The sequence below is a fragment of the Triturus cristatus genome, chromosome 3_1, assembly GCF_964204655.1.
Source record: "Triturus cristatus chromosome 3_1, aTriCri1.1, whole genome shotgun sequence".
Classification (NCBI taxonomy): Eukaryota; Metazoa; Chordata; class Amphibia; order Caudata; family Salamandridae; genus Triturus; species Triturus cristatus.
The window spans coordinates 324,210,762-324,224,865 of NC_140583.1; the positions used below are offsets into that span (position 1 = coordinate 324,210,762).

The window sequence follows — 14,104 nt, forward strand, 5'->3', positions numbered from 1 at the left end:
TCTATTGTGTCCAAGTCCAGGACCAAACTTTGTGCTAGGTTCTTGAGCGATCCTCTCAACAATGTGTAACCAACACGTTTCGACCTTCTAGATGGCACTTCTTAAGGCAAAGGTCTTCATCAGGGTAGATCTTTATCAAGGAGGACTTGCAGTACCAATTTTGGTTTTTTTCTTTGTCTATAATGAGGCGATGAACTTCTTTAAGAAACAATCGGGGGATGCATAGGCTGTACATGGTCACGCGTGCTGAGTTACTCCACAAGCTGATCGTATAATCCGGGTGCTACGCGCAGTGCGCAAGATTTCTTATATCGGTACCCAGAGGTTGATCCTAGATCCACGATCTCCTTCATGGAGTGATGCTGCAGGTTTGTCCGCACATAAGAATTAAGCTCCGAGGTTGCTTGAGCTATAGGGAGGCACCTCTTTTATCAATTTCACATCCCTCGGCCAGTGGAAGGATGTCCTCATATTCCTTGGCATCAAAAAGGTCTCACAGAAAAACTGGGAACCGCACTGGGGGGCCTTTTAGTAAGCTGTCCATCATCCTGGCAAAAGGCAGGAAGACATTTGCATGCTACTAAGGTGTGTGGGGAGGCCCTTCCAATTATTAGAAGGGGTGGCCAATTGGTCCCGCCTTCCTGGGCTGATTACGGCCCGGGGACCCAATACCCCGGTGCCCGGCCTCAATGCAGTAGGAAGGGTAGCTACATGCCCCCCTTCTTGGGCCAATTTTGGCCCTCGGGACCCTAACTACTGGGGCAAGCCCTTCAAATGGTTATACCCTGGAGCCCACCAAGGGCACCCAGTGAGCATCATTTGGGACAGCAGAAGGAGCCTGAATTTCCCGGTGTTCCTTGTCGGCTCCTTGCCTCCAGTAGGAGCAGGCATTGCTCTCACACACAGGAAGCTGCTAAAAATGGAGCTCCCTAAGTGTGAGAGAAATTGTTTTGTCTGTATCCTTGCCGCTTGACAGTTGGCTGGGAACCAGATGGAAACTCTGCTCCCTGCTCGCAGGAGCACTTTGGTAGCCCCTGCTTGCTAGGGGAGGAGTTTGCTCGGACATGCCAGAGCTGTCAAAGCTCCTGCCAAGTTTGAGCAACAGCTATATCCTGGGGTGGGCACCCTGTGGCACAGGGAGCTATCCCTGGTGGGTGGCGGTCCCCAGGGCCCTATGCACCCCCCTCCTTGTTTTAAAAAAATGCCCCCAGGACCTGGCTCACCCTGGGGCTCTTTCAAAACAAGCTTGGGAGCCCGGGCTTGTCTTTTTAAAACTTTTGCATGGGAATTTTGGATCCAGCCATGAGTCCTACTGAAAAAAAAAGTTTTTTCCCTTGTGTGGTCTTAGCTGGACCCCAGGTGAAGGCTTCGGAGTCAAGGTATTCCTATTTGTCCCATTTTACTTTTTTTTTTTTTAATTCTTTTTATTATACTCATTATCAACAAGGCATAGATCTTCCAGATGGTATACACACACATTGAAAATCAGCAAAGCACATCCCCAATACATTACTACGTTGAAATTCAATACGTCATATTCGTAAACATTACTCCTCATTTTATATACGTCTCCCTCCTTAGTGTTCCTCATCCAGACTCTCATCTGCCTGTTCTCGCGGTAGTTCACAGATATTTCCCCTGAATTTATTCCATGCCCATCAGATCTTGCTCCATTTTCGGGGACAGCCGCGATTAATGAATACCGTTCTCTCAGTTACCATGGCCGTGTCCATGTCCTTACACCATGCGGCAAGTGACGGTATTTCCGCTGCCCCCCATTTTTGCACAATGTTGCGTTTAGCAACCATTATCCCCAGCGTGGCCCAGTCTTGTGCCGAATAAGTAAGGTCATTTGGTTCCCATACATTTAACAAACATCTCTTGGGCTCTGGTATTAACAACACTCTGTTTGCGATATCGTCCTCATCACTTTTGCCCAATAGTCCATAATCTTCGGGCATTGCCACATAGTATGGTAAAAAGTACCCTCCTCCCCACAGTGCCTAAGGCAGTATGGGTGCGATGTTTTACCTATCTTATACAGGGTGGGTCTGGTGTAGTATGCTCGGTGCAGAATTTTGAGCTGTACCAATCTATGTCTCGAGGGTATACCCACCTCCCTCGGTGAGGCCAATGCCTCCTGCCACGCTGTGTAGTCAAGGTCACCTACATCGCGAGACCATTTGGCCCTAAGTGGCCCTAAAGGCAGGTTGTTAACTAACTTTCGGTAAGTGAAGGACGTAGCCCGCTTATGCATGTAGTCTGTCAGTAACCTGTCCTCGAGAGGTGAAGCTTCCGGGATCTCATTACCAGGTGGTAGGGCCGCTGTTAGTGCATGTTTTATCTGCGTGTACCGAAAGATTTCAGAGGGTGCTAACTCATATTGTTGCTGGAGGCGCTCAAATGTAACTACTTCCCCCTTATGCCACATGTCCCCGATGGCGTCCCATTGATCAAAGCCCTTACTATTCCTGAGTTTTCCCAGCTATTTCGTGTCCCAAAGAGGAGTGAGTTGGGTTATAATCCCTTGCCAGCCCAGTTTAACCTGTGCTGTGTGCCATATGGTAACTGTATGTTTCGTCGGCCCTATTAATGTATGGGCTTGCTTCTTATTGTAAAGGGCAGACAACATAGTTCCTGTTCCCAATACAAATTTGTCTTCCTTAAATGCAGGGTCTGCTTGAGGAGCATGTATCCACTGGTTAACCACCTTTAATTGCGCCGCCCTATAATATAATTGTATATTCGGGAGCGCTATCCCCCCATCGTACCATCCTCGAACCAACTTGGCCTGTGCTATGCGCGCAGGTTCGCTTCCCCACAGTAGGCTGGAAACCTGGGCCGTAAATGCTTTAAAATACCTTGGAGGCACCGGAAGCGGTGCATTTTCCAGCGCATACAGAAATCGAGGAAGCGCTATCATTTTAAACAGCGCTGCCTTTCCTAAAAGCGTCAGCGGCAACATCCCCCAGTGTGTTGTATCCTGTCTTAGACGCTCTAGCGGGGGCAACAGGTTTCCTTTGAAGAAGTCATCCGAGTCGGCTGTGATATTGATACCTAAATATTTAAATGTGTTGATCTGGAGCGGACAATCTTTTGGAAGCTGCGGTGGGGGGCCGTGCAATACATACAAGATAGATTTGGACCAGTTTATAGTGTATCCCGATGCCCGTCCGAAGAGCTCGCATATATTTAGGAGGACCAGTATGGAGCGCCTGGGAGAGGCCATATATGATAAAACATTGTCCGCATACAGGGAGATGCGGTCCTCCCACCCTTCCGCCCATCTGAGTCCTCTTATCATTGGCTCCCACCTGATCCACACCGCTAACGGCTTCAGCACCAGGGCAAAAAGCAGCAGGGACAGGGGGCAGCCTTAGCGTGTGTCCTGTGCTAGAGGAAAGTCGTCGAAGATGTGCCCATTAGCCGTATCGTGTGCTACCGGTTTAGTGTATAAAAGACGGACCCATGCGCAGAATTTAGGGCCAAAGCCCAAGTGATTAAGGACCACGAACAAGAATGGCCAATCAACCACATCAAAAGCCATGCTGGCATTCAGGGAGAGTATGACCGCCGGTTCCTGGAGATATGGGATACGGGCTATCACCCCGTGCAGGCGTCTCAAGTTTAGCGCCGTATTTCTACCTGGCATAAAACCGGATTGATCCGGGTGTATCAGGGTCGAAAGGTGCAGCGTCAGTCTAATTGCCAGTAGCTTCGCAAGGATTTTAGCCTCCGCATTGATCAACGATATCGGGCGATACAAGGTACATTCTTCAGCAGGCTTCCTTGGTTTGGGTATCGCCACTATAGTGGCCATTCACTGATCTAACAGTAACTCGCCTATCTGTAAGCAGTCGGTATACCCTTTTTATAGAGTTCAACAGGTATGCCGTTAGGTCCCACCGTTTTGCCTGATTGTAATGACCCAATCACCACTCGCAACTCCTCTACCGTGAGGTCCGCCTCAAGCGTGAGAGCTGCTTCCGGGGTGAGGCTCCCCCATCCGAATCCTCGCTATCCATTTATTACCATGTTCCCCTTTGTCTAGCCATGCCAAAAGCTTTCCAGTTTTATCACCGGTTTCATATATCTTGTGTTGTGTGGCCGTTAGACGCGACCTGGTCATGTCTTCAAGATATTTCCTGTGCTGTTGCTGCTGGGCCTCAGCGTCATCTATTCTAGCTCTATATCATGCAATTCCTGCTGCTTCTCTCGTTTGTGCCCTGCAATAAAGACAATGGCCTGTCCTCTGAGGACAGTCTTGTACGCCTCCCACAGGGTAGTCGGAGAGTCAACTGACATAGCATTCTCCTGAAAGTAGTGTTTTGTCGCCGTGATAACGGCTTTCTTGATCTTTGGGACCTGTAAGTAGCCAGGATAAATGGGGTAAGTACGTCGCCTAGTTCTATGATGGTATGTGTAAGTCAATAGCACCGGTGAGTGGTCGGAGATACCTCTAAGTCTTATCTCTATACTGTCAATGCTTCTCAAGCACTCCGCTGAAGCTAGGAAGTAATCTATCCTGGATAAGCTGTTGTTTACCCCAGAGTGGAAGGTGAATTGCCGTGTCGTGGGGTGGTGCCACCTCCACACGTCAGTAAGTCCAAGTGCCTCCAGAAAACCCCCGAGGTGGGATACGCCAGGTACGGGCGCCCTCGCAGGGTAGCTGTCCAAGGTGCCATCTATAGTTGCATTAAGGTCCCCTCCAATCAATAGTTCCCCTTCCGGAAGATCAAGTAAGAACCCACTAAGAGTTGGGAGTGTTACCACATGCAGTGCAGGGTGTATATGTAAACAGATACTATATTTATAGACCGCCCCTCCCATTGACCTATTATGGCCATGAAGCGGCCGTGATCGTCCGTTTTTGTGTGATGCACTATCAGTGGGAATTGTTTTTAACTAAAATACCCACGCCCCTCGAACCAGAAGAGAATTCCAAATGTACTATCATTTTAAATCCCCATCTGTCTGTTGCTTTGCATGCGGTACCAGTAAGGTGCATTTGCTGCAGCAGGGCCACCATTGGAGAGCACCGCTTAAAGCATTGTAGAACCAAGCCCCTCTTTATTTTGTCGCCCAGACCATGTACGTTCCATGTAAGCATGGACAGGGTGTCACCTGGGTCGTGGGGTACATTTCGGGATCAGGGATAGTTTAATTTTATGTTGCCAAACCTGATGATAGGCGTACGAGAAGTCAAGGAGTCACATGTGCACTGTCTCTGCTGGGTAATGTGGAAGAATGCGTCATCCCTGAAAACCTCACTAGGAACTAATACAAAAAACAAACATAACTGAAAGAACAAATCCATCCCCTCCTTCCCAAACCCTACCTTCCCACCAAATGGAAAATACCGACTCCACCATCCCCTCCCTCCCACCCTCCTCCCTAACCCCCAACCTTCCCATGTTAAAGAGCGAGTTGCAAATGAACGGTTGTCATGGTGTTGTTTTCAGTGTCCACCAAGGTAGACAGTGTCCACAGGAGTCATGTACGGCTCAATCAGTACACCCAGTATATGACAAGTACCTGTATCTGTTCAGTCATCACAATTTGGTTAGCCCATAAAATGCAATAAAAACCATAAAAAACCAAGAATGTAAAACTACCCCCCTCAGCCACCCCCCTCCCTGCCTCCCTGCCTCCCTGCCAGACGGATCCCCAACTAACCGCCACCCCAACATAGCAGAGTGCTTCAATCCCATCAACAGTACTTGCGTTTGGGGGGAAGAGAAGTCCGTAGAGTACCGCAGTCTATCCCCTCCTCAAAAACAGTCTGGTGGCCAGGGCACGCTGCGTTCCATTGTTCAGGCCTGCTGCTCTGGTCCTTGGCCCACTACCTTCAAGCGGGAGGATCATGTTATTTGTACCTCGACAACAAATGTGATTCCCCTCTCACATGTGGCCAATCTGTGTATACATCTCTCTGGTTTGGCATATCTCGTTTGTATAATGTCGCCGTTCTTCAGTCCTCATTTTCAATCCGTTGTGCACCTTCCTCCTCTTGTCCCCGTCTGTGTTCCGTAGAGTCGTCGGTTTCTCTGCACTGTTGCTGTCGTTTCTCCGTCTGCCTGGATCCTTCTATTCGTCGCCATCCCTCGAGTCAGTCGTGGGCTTCCTCTGCTGACTCGAAAAACCAGGTTTTTCCATCCACCACCACGCGCAGCTTTGCCGGAAACAGCATGGAGTATGGTAGCTCTCTGCGCCTGAGTTCTTTCTTTACTTCAAGGAAGCTCCTGCAATCCTTCGACACTGCCGCTGTATAGTCTGGGAAGGACACAACCGAGTTCTGGACACACAGTGGTGGGGCCAACCTCGCTGTTTGTAGTATAGCATCTCTGTCGCGGAAATTGAAAATATGGGCCAGGACCGGTCTGGGGGGAGCTCTAGGTTTCGGCCTATCCCCCGGCACCCTATGTGCTCTCTCCACAGAGAAAAAATGTGAAAGCCCTCTGGGTTGAAGTCTAGTTTTTATGAGCTCCTCAACATACAGATCCATGGCCGGACTCCCTTCGCTTTTGGGAATACCCGTAATTCTTACGTTGTTACATCGAGAGCGCCCCTCTTGGTCGTCCAGCTTCTCTGCCATAAGTCTATTCTCTGCTTCTAGATGGCAGACCCTACTGAGCAGTGCAGCGGTATCCGTCGATAGAGATTTCGTCACTTGTTCCACTTCAGTGACCCTGGCAGTCCGCCCTCAAGAAGGAGACATCAATGGAGATGGTTCCCACCGTCGATTGTACATTAGTGAGGGCCGACATGATATCTTCCAGCGTCACTTTCGTCGCCCCGTCCTGATCAGAGTCTTTATGAGAGATGTCTTTGCGCTCAGGTAGCGCAGGAAAGTCTTTGTTCTAGGCGTATTTGTCCAGTTTGACCTGTGAGTTCGTGCATGGGCCCCGGCCCCCCATCTCTGCCTGATGAATGCTGCTCTGGACGGTAATCGCCGCCACCTGCCACGGGACCATACTCCACGCGCCGCCTGTCGGTTTTCCTGCCGCGCCACTGATTTGAAGTAAATGGGGCCTGGTATATTGCCGCTTTGCGCGCCCTTTTTTTAAGCGGCTCGGGGCCGTTGGTTATTGAGCCTGTCGTCGGCCATAGCCACAGCCGTAGACTATGCAGTTTTATAAAGTAGTGTAACTACAAGTGCCGCAATTACAGTCAATTGGGGCTCTAGGGCATAATATAACACTGCTGACTTCCTCTAATTAAGCACTCTCTAGCCTAGCCAGGCCGACCTTAGTGCCGTTGATGCAGCGTGGAATACAAAATCCCTAATCTCCGTCATAGACAAAAGATTTCACAAACACACTCAATCACTACATTCGCTGGTGGGGCCCATAACACCAACATTCACTCTTTATTGGTCTGCTATAAAGGGAGGTGGTTGTTCCATCTGCTGATATGAAAGGAAATACCTCTAGACCCTAATGAGCAATAAATTCCCCCAACCTTCTTACAACTCATTTGGCCCTAAATTCCACCTTTGGTATTCCTCTCATAGGTTGGCCATGGATCAGCTAGTTGCTGGTTTAAGTGATTTTCTAATTCACTATTCCCTATGCATTAATGCATTTCCATAAATAAACAATCCAACTCATTTCTGTAATGAATCAAATCAATCTTTATCTAATTAATGCAAGTTAAATCATTGTTTATTCAAGCAATCGACCATCATATTTACCTATTCTGGCTAATTGTCGTCCTCTAAGTCAAATTCAGTCGCTCTGTCACTCTATGCCCTTTTTATTCAAGAGTTCAGTTCATCAGGAAGATGGTCATCAGCTCAGTTCGTCAAATATTCAGGGAAACAGCTGTCCTGCAGTGTCACCGTCCTCTCCGTCTGCATAACGTCAGGAAAACGAAAAAGCCACTACCCCAACCTCACTATTCTATCATAATTTATAGGGAAAATCGACATCATGTTGTATCAAATATTGTTTTTCGCTTCTCCTGATTGGACAGTCCAAGATCGTATGACAGGATTCCCACAAAATAATGTCTCTTAGGTCATTGGTCTTGATTGTTCCGTCTTATTGTTCTTTTGGAAAACTGGCTTGTTTCCCAGGGCGTCCTTGGTGGGTACAGTCTGGTTAGGGTCACTCCGAGGCCACTGTTTCTGATGTTAGCGCAGGCGCACTTCACCCAGAACCTCATGGAGCGGCTCATGTCACATCGAATACAGAGGGCGGCCATTTTACAATAGGCCCGAATGGTCAACTTAAGCAAAGAAACACAAAAACATAATTAATACATAGAAATGACTAATACAATGTTATTCCCTTGCTAATACCCATATGCGTGTGTATTTATCTAGCAAAAGCAACACTCAATGCAAATTATACTTACTTTATATAGCACGAATCACAAATACACCACAAAAGCAACATAGAACATGCAATATTCTAATTGTCTATTATTAGTATGCGTACATAATTTAGTTTACGTATTAATTAGGCCATGCAAATGCAAATCCCACGTGTATTTCATATATTAGTAAGGTTGGTAAGTATCCACGGCAAATCAATTAATAAGATTACAATTAGTTAATTAATCAATTAATATAAACATGCAAAATGGAGAGGGTATACCATTTTTTTTAATTACCCGCTCCTGCAGTCCCCCCTTTGGTGATTTTATCACCACAACAATACAATTATTTTTTTTTCTCTTTTATGGAATTTTTCAAAATGTGTTCTTGCTCTTATTCATAATTCAGTTTCCCCTAATTCTTCTCTTTTTGCTGTTTTATACATACTCTCCTTCCATTCTTCCAATTCTATCTCTTCAAATTCTCTCTCTTGTTCCTTGTCTTTTCTCCTCAGACTTTCTCTTTTTGATCTTTTCTTAGTTTTCTTATTTCTACAACAAATACAACCTAATCTTATCACTAATATTATAAAAATCACACATGTTAATGGAAACAATATTTTACCAATAAAAGTGCTACCTAACTTAACTAAGAAATTTTTAATAGCTGATATCTTCTTCCCAATCTTTTCCCAAACACCTTCAACCTCCAGTGGTGTAATTTCGTCATGCAATTCTGTAATATTTTTAAAGTAAATTTTCAGATCTTTATATAGTATATCAAGGGCAAGTCGATTTTGCCTTACCATAACACGCATGGCAACCATTTCAGTGTTTACCAATAAGATTCCTCCAGCAGTGCTTGTTGACAAGCGATCCACTACTGTTGATAATCTTCTAATTTTGTTAGCATTCAGAGATATTCCCACTGCTGGTATCAATGCTCCAAAAATGTCACCTACAATTTATGCCCAAGATTCTCTTTTACTACGTACTAAATGATTACCTAAGCTATGTACACCATCTTCTCCTCTATCCATGTGAAAGATTTTTTGAAAAACCAGGCCTACGTAACATGTGCCATACCAATGGTCTGGCAAACGATAATATGCCCTGTTCCCACAGATAAAATATAGTCCAGGGAAAACTGGGTCTCTTCCATCTTTAAATCCCCATCAACCCATGATTCGGTATGTATCATGGCACTCACTATTACCTAGAAAGTAATTATCATATACAGTTTGATTTCTTCTAACACACAATTTCCCTTTCTGAGGCCAATCTAAAGCCAGAGTTGGATTAGTTTCTCCCTTCAAATGTTTCTCAATTTCTACACCCCAGACAGTTTTCTCTGCCTTTCCTTCAGATGACTTTCTTTGCATTTTCAGTCTCCTTTCCTCGACCACGTCTAAGAATGTCTTCTCCTCTTTCTTCAAACTGCAAGTCAAATTATTTTTGAATATATACTCTAATGTTAATTCTTTAGTTTCTAAGAAAAATTCCCCTAATACCTTAGCAGGTTTTACTTTGTTTAGTTTGTTATTAGCAGGTACTTGCATAAAAATGTTATCTACATCTGAAAAATAATATTCTAATTTTCCCATCTGATAAAATAAACTAGCTATTACACTACATGTTATTCCATATGTTGCCGGAAGGTGATGATAAGTCCCTCCTTCTGACACAGATGCAGGTAACTGCATGCAAACGTAGCAGTCCCTTACGTCCATTGTCTTTACATATTCATACAATAATTTTGAAAACACATTATTAGAAAAATCATCTATAGACCTATCTTTATGTAAATAAATATTATCTATTATAGTCGGAACTACTTTTTGAATTTTCCCTATATTAGTTATGTTTTCACTATGTCCTTCTAATGTGTCTATAGTAACCTTAAAAGAAATCAGAAGAGCAAGTATGCTCCATAGAAGCATTAATAATCCTGTACAACAACAACACATTTTACACCATCTTTTCATAAATGTACATCTACCTTTGCTACTATCTATGTTAGCCAACTTTGCTAAAACGGACTGTATCTTTTGACTTAGCCTCTTCTACTTCACAACTAGTACCTACGTGGTTCTACCAGTTTCTACCTTTTACTTAGTTTATTGTTTCTGCGTCAACAGCTTCTTTGATCTATTCAGTTTGGCATCTCATCATCTTTTGCCTTCTTCTCGTAATCCGGATACAGAATTTCCTGAACTTCCGCTTCTTCTTCTCCAATGTAGGACAAGAGAACTCTCAGGATTTCTGATTCTTCCTCTTCTTCAACCACTTTCAGTACAGTCTCCTCTGGATTTCCTTGACTATCTGCCTCTTCTCCCTTTTCAGGCAGAGCCACATACGTCCATTCTGGTGACTTATACTTCTGGTTAGGTCTCCTTATTCTTTTACCTTCTTTAGAATAGTTTCTTCTTCTTTCGATTTTCCTTGACTGGTCACTTCAATCAATCAATCAATCAAGTTTTCTTTATTCGATATGTAAAAACATTATCATAAAAAGTACAATGAAAATCATGATTTAAATATCATAAAATAGCATAAAACTTTAAAAGAAAAGATTGCAGTAATCAATATTGTAACAGCCTTAATCAAATTCATTTAGGGAAAAAAGTGCATACATGAAAACTTTTATCATCTAAGGCTGCATAGATACCCTTATTCTGACAATCACTTTCAAATAAAAAGAAACCACAGCAATGGCTAATGGGTTATCCAGTGTTTTCAGTTTGTGATAAGCTATCCTACAGGAGCGTAATCCCCATGATTTTAGCAGTGGTTTCAGATAAGTAACCCTTGGCAATTGGTAAAACTTACAAAATAAAATGCAGTGAATGTTAGATTGTGATGACAGACCATCGCATGGACATTTCTCCAAATTTCTGGACCAGCAATTCTGATTGGGAAATGTTAACAGTCTGAAAAAGGTATCAGTACGGAAACGAGTCACAAGCGTACGGATAAAAGGGGATGGGATTAAAGATAAATATTGCTGCGTCCCTTCAACAATAGTAGAATGTTGATACTCCACAACCGTACATTTAGATTTTTCAAGGGACCAGCGTCGATTAGCCAGATGGATGGCGACTAATCGTTTTAACATGACTCTGGATATTTTGTTTAGAGTAGAGGGGTCAGTAAAAAATTCTGGGTGCCCTATGTCAAGTGACAGGTTTCTTACGTAGTTCAACCATTTAAAATTATCAACCTCATTCAGGCTGAGACAGTCGATAATAATTTCCCTGTTGAAGTGTGTTTCTTGGGTGGTCCAGACTTTGTGCCATAGAATAATGGGAGAAGATTTTATGATGTCCGTAATATACGTCAGGCCAAGTTCATTATGCATTACATATGTTGAAGTGCCGCGTGGGGTAGCCAAGAGATAGCGCAGAAATAAATACTCGGAGCGCTGGATGTAATCAGCCTGCTCGATTCCCCAAATCCCAGATCCATATATGCCAGTCGAGACACACTTGGTCCCATAGATCTGTAATAAGGGGTTAATCGGGCGTCCTCCCAATTTTTTCGAGAAATTGGTCAAAGCGCCTAGAGCTTTGGAGAATGCGGCTCCTCTAGCTTGGGCGGCAGTCTGCCAGGTGCCCTTTTTATCAAAGGTAATACCCAGATAAGGGAACCTGTCGACGTTTTCCAGCTTACTACCGTTTATAAAAATGGAACATTGTTTCTTTCCAATTCCTAGGCCACAAGACATAGTAAAGGTTTTAGAGGCATTGATTTTTAAACCTCTCTGTGACATAAACTCAGTGAATTCTTTTACTGCCCTTTGGAGCCCCATGCGGGTCTGTGACATTATTGCTGCGTCGTCCGCATAAAGAAGTATGGGTATGGGTTTCCCATTTATGATAGGATAATCGTGATAGTTTCTATTAAGGTAATGGCCGACAGAGTTTATATAGAGGGTAAAGAGCAGAGGGGCTAGAATGCATCCCTGCCTTACACCTCTCCTAATATAAAACCTGTCGGAACACTCTCCCTGTCTACCATATCTGGCGCGTGCTGATGCTCCCCTATAAAGCTCTTTAATAAATGCAAGAATGGGGGCCTCTATGCCAATCTCAGCAAGGGATTCCCAAAGAAGCTCGTGGTCGATGCAGTCAAATGTGGAGCTAAGGTCTACAAAAGTCACAAAGAGGTTCCCCTTTTTTGCCTGGGTGTACTTGGCAATTATAAGGGTCAAATTCAGGCCTTGCTCGATAGTACCTCTACCCTGTCTGAAGCCATATTGTAAGTTGGAAATTATGTCTTGCTCGCCCAGCCAATCATGTATTCTGTTTAGTATAATTTTCCCTGCGACTTTCATTAAAGAGTCAAGCAGTGAAATAGGGCGATAATTAGAAGGATTATTCCTATCGCCTTTCTTGAAAATCAGCACTACAACCGCCTCGGGCCATGTATCAATAAAACCTATAGTGTTCAAGGAGTTTATGACATTAGTGAGCAGAGGAGCCCACAAGTCCAACTGTGATTTAAAAACATCAATTGGTACACAGTCAGGACCAGGAGCCTTCCCAGAAGGGCTTTCTGTCAATGCCACAAGTACCTCGGCACAATCGAAGATAAGGTCCAAAGGAAAAGGACTAGAAACATTCAGCTCTTTATAAGAGTTAGGATAAATATCCAAAGTACCCACATGCGCTGTGGGATCTGATAAGTCGTATAGATTGCCAAAATGGTTAACCCAGGTTTCAGCGGTTATAGCCATATCGATTATTGTTGACTGAGTACACTGCAAGAAAGGTGCATTTACAGCTTTCCAGAAAGAAGTATTATCCCTATTACTGGAAGCTTCCTGTAAAGCTAACCAGGCCTCTGCTTTCAGCTGATTTTTTCTGGTCAGCCGGGCTGCGCGATATTTTTGTCTGGCTTGCCGTATTTCGGACTGGTTTCTTGGATTGGTTTTTCAAGTAATTTTTAAATGTTTCAGGGCTTTTGAACAGGTCCTGTTAAACCAGCCTGAGCTACCTTGTGAGATTTTCCTTGGAGCTCTTGAGAGTAATTTTTTAATCTCCGACGAAATGACGGAGAAAGAGTGCCTAATTGCCTGGGGACTTTCTGTATCAGACAGACATGTCTGTATGTGCTCATATGTATTATTAATCAGGGAGTTGAAAAAAACTGGGGGGACCACTTTATCCCATTTTAAGTAAAGCCCCGTAGTAGTTCCCAGGTTAAGTGGCGGGAGATGGGACGAATTCACCCTTGCATCAGCATTAATAGGTGAGGTTAGTTTTAAAATCGCCGCTATTGGATAGTGGTCACTGATAACACAATCAAGTGTCTCCCAGTTTAATACGATCTCTGGGTACCTGGAGGATAGCAAGGTATAATCAATTATAGAGTGGCAACCTCTCCCGTTATAAGTTGGTGTAAAGCACTTCGGTGGAGAACACAGCTCGTTCATATAAGATAAGTTGAAATGGGATGTTAAGCCATTTAAAAGGTCTCCTAGTTTCGTGTGCAAAAAATGGGGAGAGGTATCACTACTAATAGAATCCAGACCACAAGTACCTCTATTACTCAATGAGCACAATGAACAATTGAAGTCCCCCACCCAGATAAGCCGCATATCGGTTTTAACATGAGTCTCAATTTTTATTAAGTCGGCCTTTAAGACGTTGAGGACCAGTTCATAGCGAGAGCTGGAGATGTTGTTATAGAAATTAACCAGAGTGATGTTTTTAAAGCGGCCACCTATTAAAGAAATAATCTGGTAGTTTTCAGACTGAAGTACCGGGGATTTTAGGACCCCAGC

General features: G+C 44.3%; 1 protein-coding gene across 2 annotated transcripts in view; it reads left to right on the forward strand.

Moving 5' to 3' along the window:
* The window catches only part of LOC146860193 (sulfotransferase 1B1-like), an 873,417-nt gene that overhangs the window by 544,020 nt on the left and 315,293 nt on the right, over positions 1-14,104 (forward strand). The gene's annotated exons all lie outside the window — the stretch shown is intronic.